Genomic DNA, 17,100 nt, shown 5'->3' on the forward strand with positions numbered 1-17,100 from the left:
TGGAGAATATGCTATGCAAGTTTACCCCCGGGAGTTGTTCTAAAGAAATGCGGTTTTCTGTTTTAATGAGAACATTTGATCGGCGAGGATCGGAGCCGACAGTAATGCATATTGATATTGTCCGAAGATCGCCGAGCAAGTACTTGCATATGTATCTGTAGTAAACGATATGAAGAAAACCAGACAAATAAGCAATATTTTACCTAAATCACTAATATCATTGCAAATATAACACCTATTCCTTATTAAATGTTAGATAGAGGGTTTAATACACACCTGTTAATGCATAAACTGGACAACCCGGATTGAGCATACCAGAGTCTAGAAAGTACGCTTTTTTAGAAGCACAGTGGACTTGTGTGCATTTTTTCATTTTTTTCCAGGCCGATAATGTGCATATATTGTACATGTAGATGATTTACCGTCGTTTATTTTTGAAGACGATTGAAAGTTGTTATTCTGCAGGTTACCAAGGAAATAAAAAGGGCGTCAAATAAAGTGGGTTCCTTTACAGAATGTAATTGTAAAGAGGTTCAACTTATAAAAAAAACTTCTTCTGTTGAAATTAAAGCGATCCAAATGAAGAATTGTTTGATATAGTGGACAGAATAATACGTTTTTGACAATAAAACAAATATTCAAATAAAAAATTAAACGGCAACATTCATCTGTATCTTATATCTATAAAACGAGGTTTTAAAACGTTTAAACACACCGCATTATTAAACCTCTAACCGCGAATTAATGTTTATTAAAATTCCAATCATGCAAAATAGCGCAGTTATATTATTATATCAGAGATGGACAGAGTATGACGAAGTTCTTAATATACTGGTATCTTTTACTTAAATTGTGCGCAAAATGCAAATATGTGAACATATGCTATGAGTGCCAGAGCAACTGTATCAACAAAATATACTGCGAACAAAGAGATACACACGCGTAAATAATGGAATGCCTTGTAACCTTGCAAAACAGCAAAAACCTCTCCGGTTTGCCTGCTTTGTGGGCCGCATAAATGCGAGGCGAGCCCGTTAGCTTCCTGTTTGGATACCCAAACTGCAAACCGCTTCCTATAATATTGCACATGTTTTACCTTATCAAAGTCCTCACGTGGAGTCTTTTATCCAGCCGTAATCTAATAAATAATGTGACATTATGTTTTTCCGATAGCTATATACATCAAAGGATTAAAATGCTATCAAGCACACATACATCCCACTTGGTTGTTTGATCTTTTATCTATTTATTACAATATTTTGTAAATTTCGCTCCTAACGTGTTAAACACTGCGTGGTTTGGGTAATTTCGGCCATTTTTCGCGCAAAACATGATCATTAATGTTAAAACATGGCAGAAAATTAGTGATTATATAATGTATAGAAGTACGCACTTCTCCCGAAATGCTCCACGAACGCGTAAACATGTCTAAACTTGGTTATAGGACATTGGAGTGGACAGGTGCGCTGAAACTTGGGCCTAGTACATGCTTGCTGGGTTGAGATAATTTATTTAGCGTTATATTGTATCTTTATGTGTAGAATTCGATTAAAGGTTGTCCATTAAGACAAACATTTATATTTTGCAAAAAAAAAAACTACATAAAAAGTGTCTACCAAGTTAATATTAAGACACACATTATTGTGATATTACATGAAGATAAAATTCAGTTTCGGTTCATTAAAATATTAGTGCATGCTGTAACTCCCATATAACTGCATGCTATAATTTGATTATTGTTATCAGAGGAATGGCATGTCTGCGTACTTGAAGCTTTATAGGTCCAGTGGGATTTATCAATAATTATGCATAGACTACGAGGGTATGTCTGTTGTAATGTTCGAGCAGTTGATACTTATACACATTAGTCCGCTGTGCTTATTTAAGTGGCATACTTACTAAAAACGTATCTTTTATTAACGTTTTTTTTTTAAATATCCAGAAGTTAAATTTACCAACCTTCTTCTAAAAAACGCCAATAAATGGTAACATCCTTAATTATAATAAGTGACAAATGAATACGTCTTCGTAACGTTAATTGACATTTAACATGTATAGTAACACCAGAAATATTTGAACTTTACTGTAAACACAATAAGAGAACATAAAATAAAAAATCAGACATGATACAATTCTTAATTAAACATTTAGTGAGTGTGCATACTACGCTATCAATTTTGTCACGTTCACATCGGCCACGGCTTTTAATTTGGCGAAAGTATTACTTGTTAGACCCAGACATTGTTAGGGAGGCTACTTATTTATACATAGTGAACAGTATTACACAGTCTTCCCTCTTGCTTTTCGGTATCAAGGGAGGTCAGCAGCAAGTGTGAATAATTTTTTTTACACATTAACCTCCCTTGACTTGCTTGCGTCGAAAAGTGGGTACAACCAATTGTTTTCGTATCGCCTATGAATAAAGGTCATACGCATTTGATAATAAAATTTGAGCACTTTAAAATTTGCTTTGAGTTTATGCATGACAGGAGCACACAATATTGTGTTGAATTAAAAATGAACAGAAATTATTGATATCGTTTTTACAAATATTTTTAAACATTGTATGCACACAGTTTAATTAAAAAGTTTCAGACTTAAAATTATTGTGCCGTGTTAACGTGCGTATAGGTCTTAATAGAATACAAACAGAACAGAACCATAATCCTTGTCCTTGAACATCCCGAATCAAATTTATCTGCAGTTTGCAACGCATTCCATATACGTCATCGAGTCATTCTCCACTTATTCATGCCATACTGGGATCAGTTGTACAATAATATTATCAACTTTAAAATCATTAAGTAGTGTTTTACTGTGTGCCATAATATCAAAATAATTTCTTAAGACATCAACAACATCAAACTTTGATTATTGAAACATACAAATTTGAAAGGACAAAATCTAAGAAACTAAACAAAACAAAATTTTCTAGGGCCGTGTCTCTCTTAATGGTTAATCTGAAAAATAAAAAAATAAAACTGTTGTTCAATGTGTGGAATCGTGAGGGTTCGTTTTGATTAGAAACGCGTTCAATGTCGGTGCCCAAGTCTCGGTAAGCCCAGCATTTTACTTCTTGTATTTCCAATATTTGTTACTAACATGTAGCCGATCATATGCGAAATGTCATTGGTATACATCGAATGCATTTGTTCTATGTCGATTGTTCCGCGTTGAAAACCGTGCGTTTAACTTAGAATGCGTCTTTGAAAGCAAACTCGACAGTCGACAATGACCAACGGCGCACGACATTATATCGCGCAAATATCGTGCATTTTTCGACTGACGACTGAAAACTCTGAAACACGACACGCGGTATTCAACGCAACCATTACCATCGACGTTCGATAATCTACAACGTCAATGGACATACTATCGTTCAAATGTCATGGCATGGCGGACTTTTGACCAAAATCTCTTGAGCATAACGCAAAATGTAAGATATTGCAACACGACAAACGATATTGTTCAACGACAAGCGATATTATTCGTTGGCCATTTTAGTGCGTCACGTATTATGTCGTGTGTCGGTCTAACACAATTTACGTTAACAGTTCACCATTTAACGATTTTAAAATAATGACTTTATTTCACAGGTATTCAAAATGTAGCAAACAACAACCGATAAACAAGTATGTGATATTGAAGGTGCATTGCACGTAAAAATGTAAAGTTTGCGATCTAGCCATATTTATCTAATTTTGCTTTCCAACGAAACATCCAATTGTGTTATCCAAACATGATATAAGGATTCGAAATCGGAAGATTTGGATTTATTTGGTATTTTTCTTTATTTTTATTGTCATTATCATTTTTATTTTTATTCACGAGTTACTTATTCACGAGTTACTTTTGAAACTTTTCATTATTCTTTGAAGAGTATGAATGTATGCAAATAGAGAATAACTATTTATGGACCGTGCTCTGTGAAAAGGGGGTTTAATGCATGTGCGTAAAGTGTAGTCCCAGATTAGCTTGTGCAGTCCGCACAGGCTTATCAGGGACGACACTTTCCGCCTAAACTGGATTTTTGCTAAGAAGAGACTTTCTTTAAATGAAAAATACCATAGAGGCGGAAAGTGTCGTCACCTATTAGCCTGTGCATACTGCACAGACTAATATTGGACGACATTTTACGCACATGCATTAACCCCCTTTTCACAGAGCACGGACCGTTTTTTCTTGTAATATTATATAGATAGACCCGGTAAATGCTTTTTACATGTCATGTATCTATTGGTAAATTATTAATGCTTTGAAAACCTGCCTAATAGAATGTATGTTCGCAGCTTTCTAATTTTGACATTTTGATAAGAGCCTACTCTTTCAAGCGACTTGGCTGAAACTCAAGAGTTTCCAAAAGCAAAACAATTCGAAGAAGCCTAAACAATAAACGATGTTATTGCTGATTTATACACAAAGTGGAGGCGCTGTGAAAGGGTGGATGCATTGACAGTATAAGCAATTTGACATCCATGACAATGCATACCGCATTTCCGACACCGGCCTTAGCCTTTTAGATGTGGGTACACGATTTCAAAAGCAGTGGAAGCTCTTTCTGATATGCCCGAAAATAGACGACTTCGTGGGGATTTCGACGAGTGTCGACGACAACCAGCGAAATTTAATCTGGCTGATATTGATATTTCAAACTCCTTTCCTCACCTTTGTACCCTAGGTCCTGCATCAATTCCTGATATGGGCGAATCTTTGTCATTTAAACTATGAGCTAACCACATAACTCATTTCGATTCTCGTAGCCACACACAAGGGTGACAATCAACGGGGTATTCAGGGGTTAACACATGGGCTGAACAGAATATAAACACACCGTTAACAACTTATTTTATTTTTAAATATCTCAAATTATTGAAATGCCTTTGCTAAAATCTTTCATGCATACAAAACAATTTGTATTGCAGTTCGTTTCAATGTCTTAAGATAATAAATCTGTTAACACGTCACAAATCGTTTCCAAAATTTCACGTTGCGTGCTGAATAACCGTGATGATAAATGCTACATACAATGCGTGCTGCATAACCGTGATGATGAATGCTACATACAATGCGTGCTGCATAACCGTGACGCTGAATGCTTCATACAATGCGTGCTGCATAACCGTGATGATGAATGCTACATACAATGCGTGCTGCATAACCGTGACGCTGAATGCTTCATACAATGCGTGCTGCATAACCGTGATGATGAATGCTACATACAATGCGTGCTGCATAACCGTGATGATGAATGCTACATACAATGCGTGCTGCATAAACGTGACGATGAATGCTACATACAATGCGTGCTGCATAACCGTGATGATGAATGCTACATACAATGCGTGCTTCATAACCGTGATGATGAATGCTACATACAAGCTCATTTGGAGTACGTATCTGCACGAAAATATTTAATCGAATGAATTGCTTTGTGTTATTATGATTAATTATGACAAAAATAAAAAATTCCCTCAAATGTAAATAGTTCATCTCATTCGATGCTGATGATGTGCAATTTTAGCCCTTAATCTTTTTTTTAATCTTTTGTTCATGACCGATCTGAGAACCAGTAATCCTATACATGTGAGGCCAACTTGTACTCATATTAAACCAATTATTAATACATCAACTAAATGCTTTAGACATCTTGGCGAACTTATATTGGTCGTAATTGAAGTGACCGACACGTATTTTTTAGATATTAGTGTTTTGTGTGCACATTTGCGTGTGTGCTATTTTTAATGTGCTATTTGTTTTTAAATGGGTTTAACGCTTAATATTTCTAAATGTTGCAGAGTACCGATGTAGACCTGAGACTTCATGGTCACATGAAAGACTAGCAGCAAGTGATTATCGACGTTTTTATCAGTTCGTATGATACAAATTAAATTTCATCAACTTTCATACTTTACTATTTTCGTTTATTTGTGTTTACTTCATGAGAACGAAGTTTTGTCCCCCCCCCCCCCCACAACACATACACGGTTGATAAAGAACCTAGAGTATTTGGGCGCACGCAGGTTTCGATGATATAATCTATGAACATATTTGTATGTTAAAAAGGCCTTTGAAGACGTAGGATGTGGATACGTATAATACTGTAATCACGATGGTTTCATAGTTAGTTCGGCTCAATCGGTCGTTGTCGACTCAGGTAGTATTTAAAAGGACCCGAGTACTCTTTAAGTATAATACACTGTACCCCGGTTACGGACAAAAGTCACCCGACCACACTCCGAGGTAATTTTAGTGTATTTTCTGTACTCCGGGTACTTTGTAGTATACTTAAGACTTACCGGTGTACTTTAACGTAGTCCCCGAGCCGACAATGACCAATGGAGCGTTGGTATTAGTTTCAAGATGCATTCCAGTTGTACATTTTATTTCACATTTAGACAGGTTTGCACGGGTTTAGTACCGCATAATGTACGGCTTGTAGATGTTTATTGTAAGATCAAAGACCTATCAATATATATATTTGGTAAAATCTATCAATAATCAATGTTTATTGATCGATCTTTGATTTATTCGTGTGCAGTACGTGAAATAATAAATGACACTTCTTTCAACTTGTTGAATATAAAGCTAGCAAATAAAGTGACCACTTTTCGTTATCAACTAAATGTTTGCTTATGTGATATATTAGAAAAACAATATTAATAGGGATATCAACATTCTTTGTGAAACAACTTGCAAAAGCGCACACACTTTAAACTATTTCATTACCAACAAAAGATTTTTAAATTGAGAATATACACGTGGTACTAAAGTTTCGTTTTCCCAGTATTTAATTGTAATCATGATTTATATTCAACGGTTCTATCAATATTAAGGACTACTGGTGAATATCACATCATATTCAAAGACCATAGTCAACAACTATACAACATGTACGAGCTGATTAAGCACAGAGAAGAGGCTACGACTTCAGCAATGTCGTTATATTGCCACAATAGAGGCAATGTAAGCGTCCAAATCGTCAAACACGTTCTTGATTGCGAAGTAAAATGCTACAAAGTAACTTCTAACGACGACTTACTTCTGTGTCGGCTGAGGTTCAAACCTCTTTGCGCAACCCTATGCAAGGGAGACATGAGGGTGAGGTATGACACTTAGCTTTTTTTTTTATATTTTACTAACCTTCTGTATGTTTACTATCAAACTCTCCTTACTTTAATACTATTCACTCTCTATACGTATTCTCTCACCATCCGTCGCGTAATCAGGGTGCAGGATCAACGGGGTTCACAGATGATTTACACACGGGCTTGACAAAATGAAAACACACCGTTAAGAAGATATTGAAATATGTTTGCAAAAATCTTAAGTACATAAAAAACAGTTTTTCTTGCAGTTTGTGTCGACATTTTAAGAATGAAGAATACATTATTGAATACCTCTGAAAGCGGTGCCAAAATTTGTGTATAACCGTGTATATAAAAGTTGAAAAACATCGAATCTTCGGCCAGGAACACATGATTCTGATGTGTTTCACACTGCCATAAGCCGCATTAAACAACTGTCTTTTATGCACTAGTTGAAATTCTTCAGAAAAATTGATTAAAAAAGTTTATATTAAAAAAAACTCCGCTTACCGGTGTGTTTACATCCATTAACATCCATTTGTGAACCCCATAAAGTCACGTGATTCTGTACCCTGGTAATAGTCAACTATGGGCGACTTCGATCGCGAACTTTAGTCTGGAAACGGAAGTTGTTATACGCATGTCTGGTAGGGTAAATGATCGAATGTGCTTTAGTTTGATTAGGTTTTTAAAGGTTACAGTATACTAACTCTTTTGGGTATACTCTCTCGAAACAAGAATATCATACAGTACCAAATTACATGGGAATACGAAAAACATATCGACGATTTTCGTGCACAATATCGAGTAGCAAGACATTTATTCGATATATTGCTTGAAATGACAGTGCTATTTAGTTAAGCTTGGAACCTCATGTACATTTCCTGAATAATTTTACTTCAAGTACAACTAATTTTCCTGCGTTTTCTATCAAATAAACATGTTTTACTGAGTGTTGACTTAGTTTTTCTTGAAAAAATATTATAATGAAAGAAGACTTAATAAATCATTTAATACATACTTGAGGATCGCTCTGTAAAAGGGGTTTTTAATGCATGTACATAGTGTTAGGCTGTGTAGTCCGCACAGGCTTATCAGGTGCCTTTACTAACTTTTCGCTCATAGAAAAATACGATAAAAGCGGAAAGTGTCTCCCTGATTAGTGTGGACTGAACAGGCAATCTGGTGAAACAATTTACGCAGATGCATTAAACCCTATTTTCACAGAGCAAGGCTCAACTTATAAGAGTATAGCCGTCTAAATGCTCTATAACTTGTGATTCATGATACAGTTATATGTAATAATTTATTATTTGTCCATTTTAAATAATTCATATTTTATTGTATTGTGTTGAACGAAACTTTTATTTGAATAAATAAGTTCACTCAACATTCTTGCAATTATGTTTTGCCGTGTTATAGAATTATGTAATAATAAATAAAATTTTAACAACTAGATTCTCTTTTCTTCATGTGATTTATTTATATATTTTAAACCAAAACAACAACAAAATCCATAACATAATGAACGCAAAACATAATACTCTATATTCACGGAACAAAACTATAATAAAATTCAAAATCAAGGTTCCTAATAATCAAATTTTTCCATATCAAATTATTTCCAAGTTCCATCAGTTATTTCTCTATGAATAAACAACACTTGTATCATCTTTATGTAAGACTATTACAATAAATGGTTGTTAATAGACTGATAAACAATGGAAAAGGTTACCTAATCTACAGATTATAGAGCATTGTGCTATGATTTCATTGTTAATGAAAAAAGAACCAATATCATAATTATGATGTGCAGCTCGCACTCAACATTTACTTAGGCAGATAATACCTTCATTGACTCGTGATGAAAAATCTGGAAAATGCATATCCCAATGTTTATGCAGTTATTTGAAGGATATTGTTTTCACCAATTATTCTGGTTTGGAATGACCTATAATCACATACTTTGTATCCTCTTTTGTAATGACAAAACTATTGAATCGCCATAGTTCATCACATGTCTCCAATAAAAAAAATAACTTACACACTTAAAACTAAAAAAACAATTTCAAGGAATCTCATGTCACTTGAACTCGAAGTTCACGAGTATTTTTACACTGATATTTCAGCGCTTTGTTTATAAGCAGTTCACGTATTAACATTTAATAAATTGTATACAATTAGTAAGTATGTATTAGCACAAGTATTACATTATGACAACAGTACCATAAGGAAACACATTTGGTCACGCCTCCACACTCAGTGACTGACACAAATAAATTCAAGCATTATTTCATATAATAAGGTCATCTACTGACAGTACAAAACCAATAGCCAGGGTTAAATATATCCTATAAAACCAGGCTGCCAAATTCATAAAATATAAAACAAAGCATAGTCAGTTATCATTAATTTCAGCTTTGACAAGTTTTTATTTCATAATGATGTTATGTAAGTTTAAACAGCATACACAATGTACCAATTTCTATGAGATAATCTAAAAATTGTTTCCCGCTTGCTTGTCCTTGATCCTTGACCTCTTGGATACTAGCAGCTCCACAGTTGCGGACGATGGATGGTGGGTGATTGTAAAGGCCATAGACTTTGGAAAAGCTGGATCAACAAGGAACTTCGAGTGGAGGAAATTTTATTGTTGATCTCCATGTACTCATTTCAAATCCTGGACATGCAAGCATGGGATGCATGTGTAGTAACTGACACATTAGTAACTGTAAGTCAGTAACTGACAGTAACTGTACTACTAGAGATTGGTGTTGAAATAAGTTCACGACCAATCACTTTTAGTTATGTGAATACTCCAGGAAAAAAAACGCCATCGGATATCCTCTGATTTTCATAAACAATATTAATCAATTATATAACCAAGGAAGCACATAGTATCTTCTTTAAATACATACATTTATTGTGTGATCAACTAAAATCTTATAAGACAGGGTAGTATGCATACTCTAAGTCGGATGTATTTTCTCTAGTTCCTGACAGGTGACCAGGTGTGTAATAACTCACTTGCGACAAACTAGACAGACTAGAATCTGGTGGGGCTGATGACCGTGAATATGTGTAGAGCATGCTTTTCGAACATGCTAAACATTCAAACTTGCAACTGTTGGGATGGCACGCCTTGAGCTAAAAAAAAAGATTGTCTTAATGGACCGACAAAATATCAAATCAAACATATATATTACGTACAATAAACAAACAACAAAATTGGTTTTAAATTGGGGTAACCGTAATATACTATACTGAACAATAATATTTCATATCATGATAATTAAGTGACCTGGCTAATAAGTTTTGATAGCTATAGCCAGCCTCTGCAAACGCTGTCAAAGCATAAGCGAAAAGTCAATAATTCTTTTGAGTGTACATTTGAGTTTATTTCATAACCTTCTTTCTAACGCTTCCGAGTTCGTGCTCAGAAACAATATAGGTGCTGTACATAAACATATTAATCCACTTTAATAGGCATTTTGTCACCAAATATTTATTTATTTTACATATATTACATGTATATAGCATAAAAACATCGATAAAGACATATGAACAGCTTAATTATCTCTGGATGCAAGACATATGAACAAATTTCAACGAAAATAAAAATAGCGTTCACACATCTTACCATTTGCCGCCATCTTTGAACCAGAGGAATGGCCGTTTTTGTCTAGTTCATCCAATGAGACCAGATTAGTCGAACCAAAGTGAATTCGATCTCAGTTTAGTCAGACCATGGAAACTATGGTTTGCGATCGAAGTCGCCCCATGACTGCAGCGACGTACGATGTAAAGGTTACATTGCACTAAATCAGTGTGTATCCCTCCGTGGTCCGAAAGTAGTGCCCATTTCTAAAGAGCTTCTTTTCTCTTTTTAAATAAAAGCCATTTAACAATGTTTGTGGTTATTTCTAATATCATGTATTTGTCAGGAGTACTTTGATGCCTTGGATTGCAAGCATACGTGAAAGATGAACTTTCGGGTGTTTTTTTTTTGGGGGGGGGGTCTATTGTATGGGGCTTTTGTCGAAATATGGCTTCCGAAACACTGTTTTCTACGTTGGGTGCATTCGACAGCGATTTACTTTCTTAGAAGTTGCGAGACGGTATGTTTTTGATTGCACTTATTGGAAGAGGACAGAATACATCTTAAAAATGATATCAGTATCAGAAACAATGATACGTTGGAGATGCACGAAAATTGCGTTTAAAGTTGTCAGTTTTATAACGGGACCCTATGGGCATTGCAATTAGTGTAATATAACCTGAAAAAGCGCATTTACTGCAATGTCAAGTTCACAGAGATTCGTCTGCACGCGAGACAAGTAGAAAATGAGTTTTAATGAATTTGTTTGATGATTTGTGTGCTAAAATAGATTAGAGATGTCAATGTTTTGATCCAAAGAGATGTTTTCGGTGGTCGAGACTGTTCCGGATGGGAATGGGACCCGGTATGGACGAATAAGGGTTAACTTCCCATCAGATCTTGAAAGGTAAGATTATTATGTCCATTGAATGAAGTTTCAGGTGGAGAACAAGATGAAACAAGAGGGCCATGGGCCCTAAGGCGCTCACCTGAGACCCAAATGAACTAAACTATTCTGGGAAGGTGGAGTTCAAAATAATAAAAGTACTTCATACAGACGGGCGTACACACGTAACTTGCGCTTTATAGTTCGATTATTTAGTGTAAAATCTTCAAAAGAGGACGAGTGCTGAGCAGACAGGCGGTAGAACAGACTTAGTGTGCTCTATTATTAAAATACGTTTTCATTGTTTTTCCATTCAAAGTTATTTAGAACAATGATTTTCAAGTAATATTGCATTTCACATATCATACATGACGTATGTATATAAAATTAATTAGAATAATGGTATTTCTGACTTTCACATAATACTGTATTTCACATATCATCCATGTAGGCCTACATGACTTTTGTATATCAATCTGTATTTATGATTTAAAATGAAATTTCATACTTCATTTAAGAGTTAATTTTTGTTATTTATTCACATTTGCACATGTAAGTGTGGTTTGTAAACAATTCCTCTACGCTTCTTCTCTTTATTTTCAACCAATGCAAAACTAAAATGCATTTTAATTGTGAAATTTATTCTCAAATACAAGCTGCATTTAATATCATTAGTATCGCAAATAGTTGGTTTTAAGTACATTTTCTCTATCTCTTTAATTCTTGAACAAAGTATATCTGTGATATGATATGTGTACATGTAGGAACGATAGTTTTTTGTCAATAAATGTTCAAAAGTAAAGTTGGAGAATATTTCAATCTATTTTTTATTGATCAATATAATTGAATTTTGACAACAGTTGTTGCCTAAGCTGTAAAGGATATTTTTACGTACATATCTTTACTTTTTCTTCTTGATATTCATAATATACGCTGGGACTTTGTGATAGTTATAAGCTAAATAATAGCCATATTGAGTAAGTTCAATCAGGCATCACTGTAATTAAAGCTAAGAAATATGAAATATCACGCCCATTAAAATTTATATATATTGTATAAACCTTTCTTGGAAATATATAAGTACATAATTTTGCTATTTCAAGAGCTTGCTTCAATGTTGTAATCTGTTCTTTTTATGCAGTCCGCATGCTGATTTTTATACGAAAATAAATGCCAGACAGATGTATTTATGTGTTTATCTCTATATTGATACCACTGTATAGCAATTGCTGTTCCATGCTGTTCACTGCAAAGGGCTGTAAACAAGGGGTTAGGCGTCAAGCAACTGTCAGAGATAATGAGGTACCTGCTGTGGCTAATGGTTATTTCATTGGTCTGCGGTCATTAAATTACATGCAACAAAATGTGTGAAAAGTGGCCAGCACAGGAATTTGGGGCCTGACTCTAAACTGTTTTAAACAGTTGTTTCTCCCCTAAGTAATTTTCTGTGAAATCAATATAACTACTTAAAATTGTGAGATTATTTAATAAAGGGTTTTCAGATGGCAAAAATACGTTTGTTGCGCTTCATCCCCAACCAATCATCAACATAATGATCCTCTGTTATTATGGCCATGGTTTTCAAATGTTCACGACTATTTTCAAACACGTCCGAGGTATCCACATAACCAATGTTTTGACCAAATTTCATGATGATTAGGCAAAAAATGTGACTTCTAGTGTTCACAAGCTTTTTACTATATAAATATAAGGAAAAAGACCCCGCACCCTGGCAGCCATGTTTTTTTTACCGATCTGAACCATTTTCAAACTCAACCGTCGTATCCAGGAAATAAATGTTCTGACCTAATTTCATGAAGATTGGACCAAAAATGTGACTTCTAGAGTGTTCAAATGTTTTCACTATATACATATAGAGAAAACTGCCCCGCCCCCTGACGGCCATGTTTTTTCACCGATCTGGACCATTTTCGAACTCATCCGAGATATAAATAAAACCAATGATTTGACCAAGTTTCATGATGATTGGGTAAAAATTGTGACTTCTAGAGTGTTCACAAGGTTTCTATATAGCCATATAAGGAATACTGCCCCCCCCCCCTGTTGGCCATGTTTTTCAACGGACCGGAACAATTTTTGAACTCAACCAACATATCATTAAGACAAACATTTTGGCAAAATTTACATGAAGAGTGGGCATCAAATGTGACTTCTACAGTGTTCACAAGGTTTTTCTTTTTTTTACCTAGTGACCTAGTTTTTGACCCAGCATGACCGAGTTTCAAACTTAGTCGAGGTATCATCGGGACAAATGTTCTGACCAAGTTCAATGAAGATCGGACAATAAATGTGGCCTCTACAGTGTTCACAAGGCAAAGGTTGACGACGCACGCACGACGCACGACGGACAAAAGGTGACCACAAAAGCTCACCATGAGCACGTTGTGCTCAGGTGAGCTAAACATATGCCAAACGACATGCGTGAATCCCATTCATGCCATTTTTTCTCTTTGTGTGTAGCCTGACCATTTTTCCCTTGATCCGCAGATGGTGAACGATCGGCGGCTGTCTTGCTCTGATTTGTGCATTGGACATGATTTCAAAGGGAGTCATTATACTGATGGTTTAATTTAAACATGAATTCAGTTTGCTGGTTAAAGTACTAACTTAGCTTTCTATTTACAGTGAATGTAGTGGTGCAGTGCATGTGGTAGACTAGTTATTTCCATGTGTACACTATTTACAGAATTGCGGCCTGTGGAGCAACATAGCTGATGAGTAAGTAGCACCAGTTCTTCAGACACATAACTTTATTTTAAATTTATAAAGCCCATTTGGCTGTAGGTGGGGGTAATTAAGCTGAAATCTGGCTTTGGATCCGTAAAGCCATTAGAGTAATGAATTTCAGAGTGAAGACCATAGCGCCTTTTTCTAGTTAAGTATCGGGCAGCCTTACGTCTTTTCAGAAATTCCCATGTCTTCTTTAGCATGTCATTGTATTTGCTTTTAATAAGATAGGCAATAACCCTAAAATCTTTAGACAAATATGCACTTACAAATTCTGATTTCACTATTGCAGAGTCAGCCAGACCATGATTGAGCTTAAGGATTGTGATGTGGATGCGGTTTGTCAAGTTCCGGGAGAAAGTCACTGTCTCGGGCATTGCGCTCTGGTAAGCGCTATTGACAGCCTCACACTTTAGGGTTGAGGTCTGAAGCCTTGAGCTGTCAATGCTATCTGGTCCAAGTGCACATTTAATGCATGCTTAAAGCAGTCCTTCATCAGATATTGTTATCGTAAGCATACAGTCCTCTGGCAGATGTAACTTCGATTTGTTCTTGCCAGACGAACCCCGACAGGCCAAACTATGCTTAAACAGTATGTTCGACAGTAACCCTTGTAGCATAAAGCTGTTTTTGTTGAGAGCCAACAACCCAGTTTCTCGAGTTTGAAGTTTCAATCATAAGAAAGCCATGACACGATGTCTCCTCTATGTGTTTGCTTATCTCAGTGTTGAACATAATTATAAGTTTCAGGGGCCTATACATTTTATTTCTTAATGATCCTTGCTTGACTCAGGATTTGTGTACTCCTCAATCCGACTCCGTTTCCCTGGACTGCGGCCGCAGTGTTGCAGCGCTATTTTTTTGGCGACTCTGGGCATTTTTGCTACAACTTAAGCTTTCAACACTGGGTTTCAGAGAGAATACTTAATAGGATGTGGCTAACAGGACTTATGTTTAGGAGAGAGACTATCTGGATGAGCAACAAACGTCACCGTTCATCCTAAGCAGTTGAAGGAGCAATTAGCGCCTTTTAAGTGTTCATTTATAGTAACAGGCTTGTATCGGCTTGAAAGCTGCAAACTATGCCTCACATCATCATTCCATGCATTTTTTAAATTTCGATTTTTATGTTTAGATTGTCAAAGAAGCTATTAACAATTATTTGCTTAAAACACATGATTTTATATTCAGTAAGTGAGTTTTTCATTGATAAAAGGGCTTGAAATTAAAAAATCTCATTTTTCATCTAGAAAAGTACACAGATCAACAATATATACATTTATTTGGGCTGTTTTCTGATTGTGATTTTCGCATGCAATGATACCAGTTTTGCCGTTTAATTTACGCGTAACATTAACTTGGGACAAAAAATCAGCTGTAGTCTCTTCACTAAACATCATTAATACCGACTTGGCTGCGGCCAATTTAGTCACCGTTTTCAATCGCCATTTTAAGGCTTTTACGCCCATCCGAATGAACTCAAAATTGCATATTTCATTGTGGAATTGATTCAAATGTTATGTGGAGAAAGTTTCAAGTAGATAGGAGAAAGTTGAGTACCCTTCAGTTTCCGTAAAAAACATTCCATACTTAAACCTATGGTCGAGGAATGTTAACAACCAACAAATTGATATGGCAACATCAGTTACATTTTGTTTACATCATTGAAAATTGTATCAAGCAAGTGCAGGTCGATACATTAACTAGTATTTTGTTTTAGAACCAACATTATGTCGTATAAAAGAATCTTGATGGGGCCAGTGGGGATTTCCGAATAGAGCACTTGTCTCAAGTATATGAAGAAAATTTTTGCTGCTCAGCAAATAATTTTTCTAATTTAATAACCATTTTTCTCTTTAATTTTCTGGTTAAACTCCTTAAGGACTTATTTGTTTTATTTGCAAACGTTTTATCTGTTTGAAAAAAGATCTCTCTTTAAGCAATGAAATTGAGGACCAATTTAGATATTCTGTTTAATATTTCCACCAATTATAGCAATAACCGCTAAACAAATGTCACTGTTAATGGCACGGCACTACACAGCCAGTGTAATGTCCCAGTGATTAAAGTAGTGACATGAAGTGTCTCAAGTTTACATTCTTAGCTCACATCAGCACGAAGTGTTTATTGTGAGTCTATATTCGACCTATGTCAAGGTGCGAAATGGTACGTCGCCATATTTTATTTTATTTTCCATATGTCTCCAAAAATAAGGCCACCAGGTCAACATTTAGAAAACCCTCATCGTTTTGAGACACATATCCACATCTACAGTGAATGTTCGACAATTGTGTACCTTAATCGCATTTGCGCTTCAGTGACATCGTGGTCGTTTTGTTTAGCTTAGAGTTTCATGGATAATACTTAGTACGCAAAATGCCCATGAGTATACATAAAACTTATAATGTACACATTGTCGTATGCAATGCGTTAATATCAATTAAGTGTCGCTTTCATAACCCTAAAAACATAAATCAAATAAAATACATCTGTATAGTGTTAATTTAATAAAAGAATATGGCGTCAAGCAAAAATCCAAAAAGGATAAAAAATGTCCAGCAAAGCCACACAAAATAATCGCATAATATGTATAGTACGAATTGCTTATTGTCCACACTTTATAAACGAACAACAACTACGTAGTTTATGTTTTCTTTACAAGACCACTTTTATAGCTACGAAATTATATAGATTTAATGATCTTTTGTCAATCTTTGTAAGAATATGATTCAGTTTACATGAAATGGTGAAATGATGTTAATCGTTTACAAGATTCCATTTAA

Source organism: Dreissena polymorpha, chromosome 15 (genome assembly GCF_020536995.1).
Source record: "Dreissena polymorpha isolate Duluth1 chromosome 15, UMN_Dpol_1.0, whole genome shotgun sequence".
NCBI classification, from domain to species: domain Eukaryota; kingdom Metazoa; phylum Mollusca; class Bivalvia; order Myida; family Dreissenidae; genus Dreissena; species Dreissena polymorpha.